Genomic DNA, 12,943 nt, shown 5'->3' with positions numbered 1-12,943 from the left:
ATGCACTTTCAAAAATCAACAATCACATGGGAAGTTCACAGTTTAATGAAGATTATGTTGTGATGGTAGAATACGTTCACAAGTGTACTGTGACCACAGAAGATGCTCTCAATTTGGGGCGATGTCTACTTGTACCGGCGTCTAGTTGTACCTGCTGCATTTTGGTGACAGGCGTCTAGTTGTACCCCGTCCAAAGCTGTAGAGACAACTTGACGATGGTGCGGACGTCTAGTTGTCTCTACGTCTAGTTGTACCTCTTAAAAATCTACAGGTACAACTAGTCGGGAACGTCACCGTCTACTTGTACCTCATACGTCTGCGTCTACTTGTACCTACGACTACTTGTACCTACGACTACTTGTACCTACGACTACTTGTACCTACGACTACTTGTACCTACGACTAGTTGTACCTACGCCTACTTGTACCTACGTCTAGTTGTACCTGCGGCTAGTTGTATCTCCCCTTCAACTTGTCACCGGTTTAAGAGATTTATTTTATTTCTTTAAAAATCATACAATCTTACAACAATTTATTATAAACAACTTGCTACAAAAGCCAGGAAAATTTGGCTTGTCTGCAGCTCATTGAGAAACCCCTGTTCTTGACAACAACGTACTTGTGTCCCTTGGTCAGTCCTTATCCATATTACACTTTGGTTTTCCTTATTTCTTGTCAAGATCTGCTATCATTGTTTTTTCCACTTAAACTCTACCTTTCTATATAAAACTAACATTAACTAGCTTAAACAACAACTTTAAACAATTATCTTAAATAAATAAATTCAGAGTTTACAAAAACAAGTAATTGAGTATAATAAAGTGTTTTTGTACGGTATTAGTCACGGAGAATATTACAACAAGTTCAAATTAAAAATGTATATGTTATTCTTATGGATATTACGTAAACAGGCGTAGTTTGGTAGTTGATGCATATACTTTGACAAATTAGTTTATTTCACACTTAACTACAAACTTTTCTAAAAAAAAACATCTTAATTACCTTCTACGCAAACGTAATTAAAGCTCAGTATTGAAATACCATTTAAAAAAATAACCCAGATATGACTTTTTTTGCGCGCGCTTATTAGTTCTTAGTAAAACTAATCTTGGTTTAGTTGCAGACTACATAGCCAGTGTACACATACCTAGCTCAGTATAAAATTTAGTTTATATAGTTTAAATGTAATGAAGAAATATATAAAAAGAACAAAATAATTATGAATGTAAAAAATAATTTACATATAATTGAATTTAACAAGAACATGTATTCAAAGGGAAAAATATACTATAATAGAAATTAAAATTCAGTTAAGTTTAATCATTACGAGCTGTTGGCCCTTCCTACGTAATAGCTATTGAAAGGTTCAGTTAAAACTTAAAGATAAATAAAGAAGCTTACTAATCCGTTTGGGAAATAATTATTTTTTCATTTCTGGTAATAATTTCAAGATTCAAAACAGACTTATTATAAAAATAAAAAAATATATTATGTTGTTAGAAATATACAGTATAAGGAAAATACAATTGAATGAACTCTATCAAACACTTATTGAAATTAAAAATGAAATAACAATTTATAGAATATTGTAAAATCTAACTATTTGGCCAATTATGGCACGGCAGCTTGGGCAGGTCAGTGGGAGGCGTGTTTGGGTCTCCATAATGTTGCCATCAGCAGTGGTGACGGAGTAGTACACCTCTTGGCGCACGAAACGTGTGACACAGTCACAACACAGCACGTTGTGGCCACAAGGGATGCACACTCTCGTTGGTCGATTTGTGGAGCACACGAGGCATGCTTGCTGACCCTCTGATGCAAGCTCAGGCGTCTCATCCATTGCGGCGACGAGCACTCTTTCAATTTCCATTAGTTGTTGGAGGATGGTTCCAATAGCCATGAAAACCTCGTCCTGTAGGTAGGTTGCTTCCCACCTGTAGTCTTGGTCCTCTTAGGACAGGAACTGCTACAGTTTCTTCTGTTTCGGAAAAATAAAAATTGTATAAGAAAATAGTATAATTACAACGCTTATCCTGGCTGTAAGGTAAACCCACAAAGAAGATTTACCATTCGTTGAAGTTAGGTCAACTGAAACCTAGGTGATTTGTTTTTGTGCTAAAATCTGATAGTATGAGTTCGTGTCTAATTTATACGTAATCCATGGCTTTTTACTCGTAGATAAATTTGGTAGATTTTGTTATGACATACTATTAAGAAGCGGGGACAATTATTTTCTAAATCGTTCAAAAACCCTTTGCATGTGCTACAGTTAAATCAGTGTTATTACGAAACTAATAGTAAGATTTTAGTTCCACGAATATTCAGTTTTCAGTGATTGGTCTGTCAAAATGCAAAGTAAAAGCTGTAATAAATGTTAATTGTTATGAAAAGGCTTCCATTTCAAACGTACAAAAACAAAGTTAGTTTTGACTTACTACTGTTGTGTGTGAATTTTATAATTGTTGGTTGATTAAAATATCCTATCCTCTTGCAATGTTTGCTCTCGAAAACGGCTTCGACTGTTTCCTTCAAATGAAGTAAATCATAAGGTTAACATGAGAAACTTCAGATCCACTGGGGCAGAGCTCGAAAGGATTTTTGAGTTAATAATATGCCTATATGTTAATCGGGAATATGAGCTATCATTATGCAAAATTTCAGCCAAATCCGTCGAGTAGTTAATGCGTGATTGAACAGCAAACAAACAAACACACACTTTCACATTTATAATATTATAGTAAAATTACAATTTTGTTCAATGTGTACATTATAGGCCTACTACATTGTTAATATATTTTGAACTATTTACAACAGGGTGACAGTTAACTACAATCCATTAAACAATATATACATACCGGTACTTTCGGTACATGCAATTGTTTACAAACAAAATTAACAACTCAGTTGACAACAGCAGATTTTTACTCCCCAGGGGCTAAAACGCATTTTACTCTCTAGAGAATAAAAATATTGCTCGCAACGCATGCATTAAATACGGCTGTTCTTGTTGCAGTAAATAAATTAATGTGTTGTGGTTGCCATGTTAAAATTGTTCATAATCATAAATTGAAATTCCATTGAAACTTAACTAATAAGCGCCAAAATTTGTGAATTTAACGTGAGTTCCCTTTATATTGCTTTGCAATCGAAATACCTAATACTGTATTATGAATCTAATTAATCCAATCTAATCTGGCATGATGCTCGGTCCCTTATTTAAAGTTAACATTTCAAAGTTCTGAATATTAATTTCATAAGAAATTAATGTACAGCTCGGAAACAAATCCAAACGGATGGAATGGTTAACAGATCGCTTGATTATTACAAATAATTTAATTTAGCCTTCTTATGGTTCCACACCAAAAATATCTATACTTGTACTTAGTTTTGCTTTAAATTACAAAGTATGCAAACGTTAGCTTACATTATTATTTTAATTATGAAGACATTAAATTTATCTACCTACCTTGAGATTCATCGAGGCCGTGTAGCTCCATATCCTCGCCATCCTCGTCCACAGCTGAAGGGTCTCGTTATCCGTTATTCCAGCTTCAACAGTAACCTCAAAATAAATTTCTCAAAAGTAAGCTAGAGGGTGCATTCGTTGGCACAGAAGTAAGATATGAACTGACGCGACGTGACGAAGGAAAAATCAAACTTACACTGTAACGGATATACCTCCCTTTGAATATGTCTTCCCAAAAAAAGTTTTCTTTTCAAATAAAATCATATTACACTGATGAAATCACGGAAGTGTTTAACTACAAAAGATCCACCAATACGATTTTAATACTATTTAAAGGTTCTTCCAAAGGAAGAGATACCAGATAACATACTAATAATAACTCCGATGACGTACGGTAAGGGGAATATTTTATTCATTGAATGATCAACCGAATTTGGTGACTAACGCAATTAATATCAATATTGTTTTTACACTTATTATTCTTTAAACAATGCTAAATGCTCAAAATATGTAGCCTATATTTTATACAATTTATCGCAGTTAGGTGAATTAACGTAATCCTTGAAAGTAACCGTCGATTTCGACGGGTTTCACCTAGTTACTATTAAATAGTATTAGTTAATATATCGATGTTCACATGACCGGATGAGTCATCAGCTCTATCCCTAGTCCGTCGGTCATTATCCCTCGAGGCACCGCCCGATGGACCAGGGAACAGCTATGATTTACACTATTACCCTCTACTACGACATTTTTTTTAGGTAAACATTCCAACGCTCATGATGACATCGAACACTCATGCATATTTGTATATAGGCCAGGCCTAGCCAGTCCAAAACCTGAATACACTCACCCCTGAATGATTCATACCCTGTAGGTATGAATCAGACCACTTATATCATAAACAACTAAATATTAAGGCTAGTTTCCTAACCAGAGAACACACAAGAATGGCACTTTACAAGACTTTTTATACCAAGCCTTCAGGGGCGATGTCTACTTGTACCGGCGTCTAGTTGTACCTGCTGCATTTTGGTGACAGGCGTCTAGTTGTACCCCGTCCAAAGCTGTAGAGACAACTTGACGATGGTGCGGACGTCTAGTTGTCTCTACGTCTAGTTGTACCTCTTAAAAATCTACAGGTACAACTAGTCGGGAACGTCACCGTCTACTTGTACCTCATACGTCTGCGTCTACTTGTACCTACGACTACTTGTACCTACGACTACTTGTACCTACGACTACTTGTACCTACGACTACTTGTACCTACGACTAGTTGTACCTACGCCCACTTGTACCTACGTCTAGTTGTACCTGCGGCTAGTTGTATCTCCCCTTCAACTTGTCACCGGTTTAAGAGATTTATTTTATTTCTTTAAAAATCATACAATCTTACAACAATTTATTATAAACAACTTGCTACAAAAGCCAGGAAAATTTGGCTTGTCTGCAGCTCATTGAGAAACAGTTTGTTATTAGTCTTTCTTTGCTTTTGTTGACGTTATTTTTAATAAATAATTTATATCACTCCAGAGGTTTAACTCTACTACTAAAGGCAGCAAACATGTTTGTGAATAAATATTGGTTTACTAAGGTAGCTTTGGTCTTGTGTTTGATGATAATGATAATAAAAAGGCTTCCCTGATTGAAAGATTGGAAATCGTCTTCGTCAAAAATGAAAAGGCAAATAAAGGTGTGTTGAGATAAGCTTAGTTCTTGGTCAAAACCGCTAAATTAGCATCCCTACGAAGTTATTATTTCTACGTTTATGCTCCTTTTGGAAAGGTTTAACAAAATTAGTGTAAAGTAAAAGCATCCCATTGACCAAACGTATCGCTAGATTTGTTTCTGATCAACATAAAAACTACTATTAGCCTAGTGTAAGATTATGTGGTGGTATTCCTCCTAAAGGTGCGATTGATTTTAAATATTCTATCAAAAAGGGGTCTATTCAACGGCTGATTCCTAACTATTTTGCGACTGGTTAGGTTTCCATTACCCAGTTAAAAAACAATTAATTACTTTTCATCAGAATCATCGACATGCATATTTTTGGTTGGTTTTAAGAAACGGAAACTACCTCTAGGTTTTACTGTTATATATGGATGCTTACTTCAAAACCGTACATGCTGGGCTATATTATTTGAACCTTTTTTGGAGTACCTGGTTAAAATCTCCTCTAAAAAATTATGTGTTTCCGCCCATTGGAACTTGTCATAGTACTTACTTGATGATTAATGAACAAATATATTGCCTGTCCTGAACGAACCTATTTCATCTTTATTCCCAGGTTGATTTCCAAGAGTGGCCGTTGAGGTTTATCCCTTTATACAATAATTGATTAAACACCACAATAAATTAATCTAAAATTAAAATTGGTAAAATAAAATATAAAAAAAATTGAATAAATCTTGAACATATGTTTTGAAATTAAAACAAAGCAAAAGTTTTTCATTAAATCCTAAATCATTTATTTTTTAATTATAATTATCAATACATTTTCAAAGGAGAAACAAACGTCCGATTATTTCTAGGCAGCCACAACAGATGCCACAATCGTTCTACGATTTCCCAGTCTCTCACCACAATTTTGACGCAAAGAATCGGCTTACGTAATTAATATATAGATAGAATAGATAGAGTGTAGATGTAACAGTCGCTCATACATTACTAGACAAATTTTACTTAAGCCAAATTCAAGTCTGGAAATGTATGAAGCAGCCTTTTGGTCTTATCAGTTGTATTCCTATATGCTGTTCTTACCATGTACATTCTTAGCGGCCACTATTTACATCAACGTTATTAGTAATGTACAATATTTACAGTTTCTTAATTACAATTAATTATTTATCGCTCTGTTCTGTTAGGGTTGAAGGTTTAACTAACCTGTTTTACATGGCTAAATGTAGTAACCATCCAACGCGGAATACAACGTCGCAATCCCTTGTTAAATATCTTTAACTGTAAAAGTTATAGTAACATATAAATACTATTTTTAACATACACAAATCTGGGTTTCAATCAATGTTGCTTCAGATAATAACGTTGAGCTACCATTAAACATTATTACTTTTAGGAGACACTTTATTTTGGCTACGTTATGATTTCTGGTCGCTATCTTATGCTGGACCAAAGGATCGAAAGAATACGCAAACAATACCGGTATCATTACAATAGAGACATAGCTCCGTGTTTAAAGCGATATTATACCTCCACAAACTTGGGTAGTAACTATATTTAACTATATATAAGTTTGTTAAGACCAAAAGAACTGACTAATGTAAATAGTTTTAATTTAGAAACTGTACTATTGTAGATTACTAATAACGTTAATTGTAATAGTAGCCGCTAAGTATTTACATAATCAGAACTGTAAATATGAATAAAACCGTCAAGGCCGAAAGACCGCTTATACATTTCCATACGTGACAATTCTGTCTAGTGTATGAGCGGCTGTTACATCCAACAATCACATAAGACCAAGTTACATATACATTTATTTATCTAGATAGTAATTTAAAAGCGGTATATTTTTATTACTACTTAATATAGTTAGTAAGTTTTATTTGATCAGTGAGAACTGATTGGTTGCTTTAGTCAAATAGTCAACACCTAGCCCTAGCCGTGGTTCTTGGTGGTGTACGCAAACTTCGCTTGTCAAATTCCACTGACACAAAGGCCAGGCCTTGTAGTCCAGGAGCTGAGGGGGTTTGAGCATGCATAAAGGAGTACGCAATGTTATTGCTGATTATTGTAATATGGACTGTGGTGATCAAAATTACGTATGTCACCTATTTAAGAAACTGACATCCCCCATGTCAAGAAATTCCAGCTTCAACAGTAACCTCAAAATAAATTTCTCAAAAGTAAGCTAGAGGGTGCATTCGTTGGCACAGAAGTAAGATATGAACTGACGCGACGTGACGAAGGAAAAATCAAACTTACACTGTAACGGATATACCTCCCTTTGAATATGTCTTCCCAAAAAAAGTTTTCTTTTCAAATAAAATCATATTACACTGATGAAATCACGGAAGTGTTTAACTACAAAAGATCCACCAATACGATTTTAATACTATTTAAAGGTTCTTCCAAAGGAAGAGATACCAGATAACATACTAATAATAACTCCGATGACGTATGGTAAGGGGAATATTTTATTCATTGAATGATCAACCGAATTTGGCGACTAACGCAATTAATATCAATATTGTTTTTACACTTATTATTCTTTAAACAATGCTAAATGCTCAAAATATGTAGCCTATATTTCATCCAATTTATCGCAGTTAGGTGAATTAATGTAATCCTTGAAAGTAACCGTCGATTTCGACGGGTTTCACCTAGTTACTATTAAATAGTATTAGTTAATATATCGATGTTCACATGACCGGATGTGTCATCAGCTCTATCCCTAGTCCGTCGGTCATTACCCCTCGAGGCACCGGCCGATGGACCAGGGAACAGCTATGATTTACACTATCACCCTCTACTACGACATTTTTTTTAGGTTAACATTCCAACGCTCATGATGACATCGAACACTCATGCATATTTGTATATAGGCCTAGCCAGTCCAAAACCTGAATACACTGTAGGTATGAATCAGACCGCTTATATCATAAACAACTAAATATTAAGGCTAGTTTCCTAACCAGAGAACACACAAGAATGGCACTTTACAAGACTTTTTATACCAAGCCTTCATAAACTAAGAGTATTTCATAAGTTACGTTGCCTGTGTAGATTTAGACTTAAAATCAGTATAAAATCAGTAATGGATTGAAAATCTAAGTGTTATTTACGTTTTGTTTGCACTATAATGTAGTGTACCTGTTTCTCGAAATCGACTAATTTTTAAGCTATGTGTATTACCAGGAATTATTTCAAAACTAATAAATAAATAACGTCTTTGTTGGGCAGCGTACATCAGATTATAGATCTGTTTTACATTAAAACTTTTGTCATTCAAGGAGTTTAAAATACTCAACTAAAAGCTTATGTTATTAATAAAAAAATCACACTGTTCATAACAGTTTGATATAATCAACATTTTTTTGAAAATGTTTAATACTGTGAGTGAAAGAGTTTTTTTTTTAGCAACTACTACAGTACTACGTAAAATCAAAACAATATTTAGGTTGATTGGAGGTCAATCACTTTCTCGCAACTACGCGATAGAGGGCTGACCCAACACCCCAATAACTGGAATGGATTGTTGTGAAAGGAAACTCTAAGAATTTGCAAATGAAGTCCATTCTGAGTAACGTGTGGGGATTAACGGGACATTCTGTACGCTGTTTACAAAATATTTCCTTTGCCTTTCCAAGTACTGAATCTATATGGTTTTGCTTATATTAAACAATAAGTCAAATACGTTGTAGCAGATGTCTTTGGCTGCATTTTACAACAGGTATTTCGTTCACCTTTCTCAGAAATAGCTGTTCATGGCGTGTTCCTGAATCAACAATAAGGTATATTGTGTTATTGTCCTAATAAACACGAGAGACATTCGCCTATCTTTATGGTCGTATTATATAAATAACATTGAACTGATTAATTTAACAAATGATCATTGTTAATTTATTGTAACACTTAGGATATTTATGTACTGTACATTTATGTTTTATGTTTTACATTTATGTTTGTTTTGTACTGTATTTATGTTTTAGTATATATACTGTTTAAATATTTATTTATTCAATCAATGTCCTGACTAATCAATACACAACCTAAACGATATTAAATAGAGATTTGATCATATTGTCATAGCATCTCTTTATAAGAAATCTGTCCGGAGTATGTGCAATTTTGGTTTATTAAACTTATTGGTAAATTGGTGTAAGATTGTTTTAGGTTTATTCGTAATCCCGACGCATACGAAGTTGAAGCTTTTGCTTTGGTATTAACAGTCAAGTAAAATAAATAAATAATTAAAATAAATAAATAATTAAATAATCTTATAAATTTAAGAAAATGGGTTATTCGTTTGGCTCTGCTACCCGACCATTTTTATTATTGAGGTCTCAAATTAAAGGTATGCACGCACAGATTTGCCATCAAGCATCGGCGTATATTTTTCTATTATCTCACTCGGCTTATACGTAAACGAAATTGCTCCCCATGTTTTTCTTATGGGAGTTAAATTTGGTTTTCATGATTTTCTTCGTTAGGCTAAACAAATCATGTTAACAATTTAATTTTTGAGTTGTTCTAATTCTTATAACGTAGTTTTCTAAAGTTATCTGTTGTGGCTGCCTAGAAATAATCGGACGTTTGTTTCTCCTTTGAAAATGTATTGATAATTATAGTAGTGGTAGTTAGTTATGTTACAAGACTATGACAAATTGCCAATTATTGAGTCAACTTGGTCCCCACGCACAGGCTTCGCATATGTGGGCCCTGTCGATTTTCAGAAATTACGTTCATTCTGTATCTATTATTCTTTTGTTATGAATTGCTTTTGATTTTATTTATTTGATTTAATTTTACTATGGTATTTTTCCGGACAAACTCCATTAAACATATAGCACGGGTCGAGGTTAATTTAACAACTTAAAACTAATTCATTCAACAATAGTTTACCTGAAAACTATTTTACTAATATTTGTTTAAAGTTTTACAGAATACACTTACACATGATGCTATTGTATGTTTTTATTTATACATGATATAGGTACTTACAACAAAACTTGTGAATTTTTGTGTTTATTTATACATTTATTGTATGGCAACAACGTAAACTTAAAGATAGGAGCGAGTGTATGCAATTCCAAGATAGAGTTTAGTATTCACCGATCCTACGATAGTTTAAGAGTATATTTCGTACCTAGGGCCGAAAATGACTTTTTTTCAGCTCGGGATCATTTTTAAGTTCGAGACGAAGATGAAATCGGTCCGTGGTACGATTGCTGTTTTTCACCAAACTATACAAAACTGAGAAAATATATCAATAATGTAGGCAAGCATGTTTCTTTACAACCTTTTTATCAGCTCGTGAACATCACCGAGAAAATATCCGCATATCGGTGGAAATGTATTTTCCTGTCGATCTACAGAATGCCTTTATAAATTAAAATAGGCTAAAAAGACATAAAAAAAAGAATTACAAATGTTTAAAACTAACATGGGTTTAACGGGTTGCTATGCTGGTGACGAAATAACAACTAATTATGAAAATAAAATCAATACAAATGGAACATATTCCAATCACATTTATTATTTACAGTGTATGTTAAAAGGAGAAGTATGTGTAGTACATTGCATAGTTTTTGTCGAGTTTTCAACCGCTGGACCTCAACTTCATTGTACACTTCATTGTTCATTGATCACTGGGAAATCCATTGTAAACTATAAGATATGCACACTAATCAATGCAAATACTTTAAGGTTATGTGAAAAAATATTTAAAGGAATCAGCAAAAATAGTAATACATAATTGCTGGGCAGCGGTCTATTGCAATTCATTAGGGATATACTGCTTGTATATTTAATGATATATATATAAATGTTTTAATTAAATAAGCGATTTTCGGTACTAGGGCTGGAAAATTGTAATCACAACTATAGCTGCCATTTCGACCCTGGACAGCAATGCGTAGCTTTCAGCCTCCAATTAACGTCTGTAAAACTACTAAAACATCGTATTGCGGTGAAAAATATTTGCCAATCATACTCAATCGACTGCAGTTCCTGATTTAATTAAGGGTATTATTAAAAAGTACTCGTGCAGTAATCAATTAAACAGGGTAACGAATTGAAGGATGGATACAACTAGACTATAAGGACGCAAAATACGCGTAGGTACAACTAGACGTAGGGACTACTAGACGGAGGGACCACTAGTCGTAGAGACTACTAGTCGTAGAGACTACTAGTCGTAGGGACAACTGGTCGCATCCGTACAAGCTAGGTGATACTACTTGTCGGTGGGATACACGTCTAGTTGTACCTACGTCTACTTGTACCTACGTCTAGTTGTACCTCCTAAAAATCTGCAGGTACAACTAGTCGGGTGAGCCACCGTCTACTTGTACCTACGTCTAGTTGTACCTACGACTAGTTGTCTCTAGGCCTCGAGGTACAAGTAGACGGAGGGACAACGAGACGGAGGGACAACGAGACGCGGTCCCAGCCTTCATAAACTAAGAGTATTTCATAAGTTACGTTGCCTGTGTAGATTTAGACTTAAAATCAGTATAAAATCAGTAATGGATTGAAAATCTAAGTGTTATTTACGTTTTGTTTGCACTATAATGTAGTGTACCTGTTTCTCGAAATCGACTAATTTTTAAGCTATGTGTATTACCAGGAATTATTTCAAAACTAATAAATAAATAACGTCTTTGTTGGGCAGCGTACATCAGATTATAGATCTGTTTTACATTAAAACTTTTGTCATTCAAGGAGTTTAAAATACTCAACTAAAAGCTTATGTTATTAATAAAAAAATCACACTGTTCATAACAGTTTGATATAATCAAAATTTTTTTTTAAATGTTTAATACTGTGAGTGAAAGAGTTTTTTTTTAGCAACTACCACAGTACTACTTTTGTAAAATCAAAACAATATTTAGGTTGATTGGAGGTCAATCACTTTCTCGCAACTACGCGATAGAGGGCTGACCCAACACCCCAATAACTGGAATGGATTGTTGTGAAAGGAAACTCTAAGAATTTGCAAATGAAGTCCATTCTGAGTAACGTGTGGGGATTAACGGGACATTCTGTACGCTGTTTACAAAATATTTCCTTTGCCTTTCCAAGTACTGAATCTATATGGTTTTGCTTATATTAAACAATAAGTCAAATACGTTGTAGCAGATGTCTTTAGCTGCATTTTACAACAGGTATTTCGTTCACCTTTCTCAGAAATAGCTGTTCATCGTGTAGCAGATGTCTTTAGCTGCATTTTACAACAGGTATTTCGTTCACCTTTCTCAGAAATAGCTGTTCATGGCGTGTTCCTGAATCAACAATAAGGTATATCGTGTTATTGTCCTATTAAACACGAGAGACATTCGCCTATCTTTATGGTCGTATTATATAAATAACATTGAACTGATTAATTTAACAAATGATCATTGTTAATTTATTGTAACAATTAGGCTATTTATGTACTGTACATTTATGTTTTATGTTTTACATTTATGTTTTATATGTTTGTTTTGTGCTGTATTTATGTTTTAGTATATATATATATATACTGTTTAAATATTTATTTATTCAATCAATGTCCTGACTAATCAATACACAACCTAAACGATATTAAATAGAGATTTGATCATATTGTCATAGCATCTCTTTATAAGAAATCTGTCCGGAGTATGTGCAATTTTGGTTTATTAAACTTATTGGTAAATTGGTGTAAGATTGTTTTAGGTTTATTCGTAATCCGGACGCATACGAAGTTGAAGCTTTTGCTTTGGTATTAACAGTCAAGTAAAATAAATAAATAATTAAAATAAATAAATAAT

General features: G+C 33.8%; 1 protein-coding gene across 1 annotated transcript in view; it reads left to right on the top strand.

Moving 5' to 3' along the window:
- LOC128994468 (H(+)/Cl(-) exchange transporter 5-like) overlaps nucleotides 1-12,943 on the top strand; it is a 60,391-nt gene that overhangs the window by 16,756 nt on the left and 30,692 nt on the right. The gene's annotated exons all lie outside the window — the stretch shown is intronic.

Source organism: Macrosteles quadrilineatus, unplaced genomic scaffold (assembly GCF_028750875.1).
Source record: "Macrosteles quadrilineatus isolate MER2022 unplaced genomic scaffold, UCM_ALF_1.0 Scaffold_5__1_contigs__length_97177068, whole genome shotgun sequence".
NCBI lineage: Eukaryota > Metazoa > Arthropoda > Insecta > Hemiptera > Cicadellidae > Macrosteles > Macrosteles quadrilineatus.
This window is presented reverse-complemented; position numbering and strand designations above follow the sequence as displayed.